This window comes from Pelodiscus sinensis, chromosome 1 (genome assembly GCF_052426305.1).
Source record: "Pelodiscus sinensis isolate ZL-2025 chromosome 1, ASM5242630v1, whole genome shotgun sequence".
In the NCBI taxonomy this organism is placed as follows: Eukaryota; Metazoa; Chordata; order Testudines; family Trionychidae; genus Pelodiscus; species Pelodiscus sinensis.
Window position 1 is genome coordinate 42,203,215 of NC_143052.1, and position 4,298 is coordinate 42,207,512.

Consider the following 4,298-nt stretch of genomic DNA (forward strand, 5'->3'; position numbering starts at 1 on the left):
ATCTGCATAAAGCCATAAGATGCTCTTGTCTATTAATCAAAATGGAAATGTAGCAGGCACACTGACAGCAATTCTGGGTCCCAAAGCAAAACAGTCAATAGGCCCCTATGCATGCACAAGACGTGCCCACATGGACATGGTCCACCTGACATTTGGGCAGTGCTGAGCCTGAGTTGGCTGGTACCCAGTGAGCAGCTGGCTGCACTGCTGGTGCCCAGCAAGCTGTCAGCTGAGCTGCTGGGCGCATTCTTCTGACATTGCAACAGTTGACTATCTAGCAGATCTCAACAAAAAGAAGTGAACATTTACACGCACATGCACAGAATTTCATTCTTTAAACTAAGAATGTTTCCCTCCTTTGTGCCAGGTTAAGCACAGACTTTCTTTTTTTGCATTCCTACAGCAATTACAAATGTTGCAACTAGTATTAACACAATTTGAGACCCAACACAAGCCAAGCTGATTACAATGAGCAAAACACCACTCCATCAGCTGAATATCTAACATATCTAAACAAAGCAGGGGCACACTGTATTTCCATAGACACATCCAGGGTTTCTTTCCCCTTCCAGCTGGCTGTAATGGATGCATTCCTTCAGACACTTACATGTGATTATACAGTACTTACAGATCCACAGGAAGAACCACAACAGCAAGACACATGAGTCCTCAAGGCATTCATTGGGCAACTGAAGAGATCACTACTTCTGGGCTCTAGAAATGAGCAGTGCCTGTTGGGATTTCATTATAATGAAGGTTTACGATGATGACTAGTGGCTGCAGAATTTTAGGATGTGAAAACCCATTTTCTTGGATCTGTGTACTGAGTGCACTCCAGCACTTCAGTACAGGAACACCAGAATGGGAGCACTGACAGCGGAAAAGTGAGAGGTGATTTCTCTGAAAGCTAGCAATGCTGGACTGGTACTGGTGAGCGGGAAATCATTTTGGAGTTGGAAAAGCCACATGAAAGTTTACAGGGCTATTAATCATCTCCTGCTTCACAGGAATGTGATTCTCATCAATGTGCAGGACACAGACTCATAGAACAGGAAGGAACCTTGAGAGGTCATCAAGTCCAGTCCCCTGCACTGATGGCAGGACCAAGCACCATACCATTCCTGACAGATGTTTGTATGGACTTTCTGCAGTTCGAGAACCCCATTGTAAGGGGCTATGTGTACTCCTATTTTAGCACCAGACCACCGTGCCACAGAGTACTTCAATAGAAAGGGCTATTTTCTATTTTTATGTATCAGGTATCCTTCATTGATATCAATGTGGCTGGTTAGGTAGGTGAATGATATATCTTTAAGAATACAACACTATTCAGAAAATTGCAAGCAAAGCATTTTCCCAACCAGCAGTTTACCACTGACAATGGTGAGTAAGGGAGATCTAGCTTACCCTTTGTTCAGGAAGCCATACACTGGCCACTTCAAGAGCACCAGGGAAAGATTCAATTACCAGCAGAACAGGTACAAATTAGAGATGAATGTGATTTTGGTGGATTGAAGGACAGGGCTTACTCACAAAATTGGATCTCAGTGAGAAAAATACTCCAGTGATTATAGCTGCCTGTGTGTCCTGCCTAATATCTGCGAGGCAAAGGTGGAAAAGTTGCCCCCATGGTGGAGATGGAATGGCTGTCTGCTGAGTCTGAAAGTCAGCCACAAGCTGTTAGAAGAGCAGAATGTGGAGCTATACAGTTGAGGCATGCTTTGAAAAAGCATTTTAGAGTCAGCCACTGTGGTGTTGTGTGTTGGACTGTTCTCTGACCATGTAGCTTTGAGAGCTGATAAAAACTGAATAATACTGGCTACACATTTATAAATATTACACTGTGTGCTTTACTGAAACCTATGATTTATGCAGTGGTTGCTGCAAATGTATAAATAGTACACTGTGTACTGCACCAAACCTATGAAATATGCAGTGCCTGCTGTACATTTACATGGATGACTGGGAGTTTTCTTGAACATCTGAGTTCAGCAGTGCTGTACACTTATAAGTACTTGGTGCTTTGAACGCCATTCTGTATTTGGCAAGCTGTTTGTGAACTCAAAGATTTTATTTTAAAAAAGTAGATATTTGAGTGGCAAAAATGTGAAAATAGAATAACCTAATGCAATACAAACATCTAATAAAGTAACAGAACAGCACTTTAAAATCAGACAGGCAGCAAACATCTGTCCATTTCAATGCACAAATGTAGTCCATTTTGCCTACATATACACTAGGCTGTGAAAGCCACCATTAGGCTATGTGATGATGTGCTTGTCCATACCCTGGTGTGCAGTGGTAAAGTTGGGAAAGAGATGCAGCCCATGAGGGAACACCAAATGTTATGGGGGAGGAGGAGGGTAAGGAGCTGCTACCACAGACTTCTCCAAGGACTGCAAGGGTGGTGAGTCCAGTATTGTTGGACCTATATATCTACCAAAGTCCGCAGCATTTGTGATTACTGTCTGAGAAGCCCCATTATGTCCTGACATATCTCCCTCTCCTTTTCCTGGAGGGAATCCTGGGCCTCTCGACTGTCCTCTCTGTCCCTGCAGGCTCTTTGTTCCTAGTATGTTGCAACAGTCATTTGCATGATCTCACTGAACATGTCCTCCTTAATTTTCTTCTTTTTCTTCAGGCTTAGGCTTTCCATGAATGTAGAGGGGGCACCCTTAAGCCTGCAAGAGCAGCAACTACAGCTATGACAAATAAATGTGTCACTGGATTTATAGTCACCATTGAAAGGGAAAGATACATTTCAAAACTCTCTTCCCTTTTTCCTCATTGTGACGGAGCGGGTCGCCTCCACCCCGTGGACGTGGACCCCCCCCCCCGCACTAAACCCGCAGTCGCCCTGACACTCCTGGGAACAATCCGAGGAGTGGGAGCGAATTGCCATGCTTGCTCTGCCGCCGCCACCCAGATGACGAGCGGCGCGCAAGGAACATGGCCGGCAGAGAGGCGGGGACTGGGGGAAGGGGCGGAGCCAACCTGCACGGCAACCGACGTCATCACGTCGGGACGCCGACGTGGGATCTTTAAAACCCCCATTGGGCAGGGGACAGAGAGGAGGCAGGAGAGACGGAGCAGGGAGAGAACAGAGGAGCGATATGGGAGGAGGAGGCAGGAACGGAGCGGGAGGAGGGTGCAATACAGATGGAGCGGGGAGAAGCGAGGGACACACAGAGGGCTGAGTCCAATACGGGGAAGGTGGGAATCACTGGGGAGCTAGAGCCGGGGAGATAGGAAGTAGCCCAGGGCCGGGTAAACCCGGCATGCTGGTGAGTTTCGGGCAGGCACGCCACCAGCAGGGCAGGTCTCTGTGTACCTGTCCTTAGGGCCCTGGGCTGGGATCCGGGAGAGAGGGTGGGCCCGGATTCCCCTATCTCCTCCCCACCCCTTGGTGGCCATAATCAAGAGGCCACAACTAGGAACTAGAGAGAGAACTTGACTCACCTGTTACACTCATACAAACTTTTAACAAGACATGCTTAATGATATTTTGACTTTGGAGTGTTTCTACACAACACCACTGTCCAGCCCCAGCCTTGGTAACTACAGCCCACCTGAGATGAGGGACAGGAAAGGAGGAGGTATGAAGATTTTCTTTTGGATGATCCCTGTCTCCATGGTTACAAGTAGCTGGCAATGGCACTGAGTTTTGGCACTGTTTTTCATAAGCCATGGTGATTTTTAGCTGATCTCTAATTATTGATGGTAACAAAGGCAAAGGGAACACAGCTGATGACCTTGGCTCCTCCAAGGTAACCCCAGTGTCCATGGGTACTGGTGGAATCTAGTATGACATACAGCTCTTTATAAAAGCAACAGGTCTGTGGTACAGCCTTTGGTTAACTGTTGGCCTCCCTGAGCTCGAGGTATGCCTGCTACAGCTCTTTAGATGTCACACAAAACTGCTGCTGATCTCTGTCCCCTGGGCAATTCCCTGGGCAATCTTTTCATAGATATCCATGCTTCTGTGGCTGGTCCAAGGCTAGGCTTAGGAGGTCCAAAACCTCCTGTTAGTTGAGTCAGGTACACATCTAGCACATGGATAAAATACAGAGAAAGGCAACAAAAATGCTTAGGGTTATGGAACAACTTCCATATCAGTAGAGATTAAAAAGACTTGGCTTTTCATCTTAGAAGAGAGACATTAGGGTTATGTCAGGGCTGTTCTTCACTCTGGCACTCTGAGTGCAGAAGGTGGGGGCCTGCAAGGGACCTTAAATATCTTGCTTTCTATAGGCTTTGCTTACAAAAACTCCCCAAGGTCACAGATTTACTGATTTTGG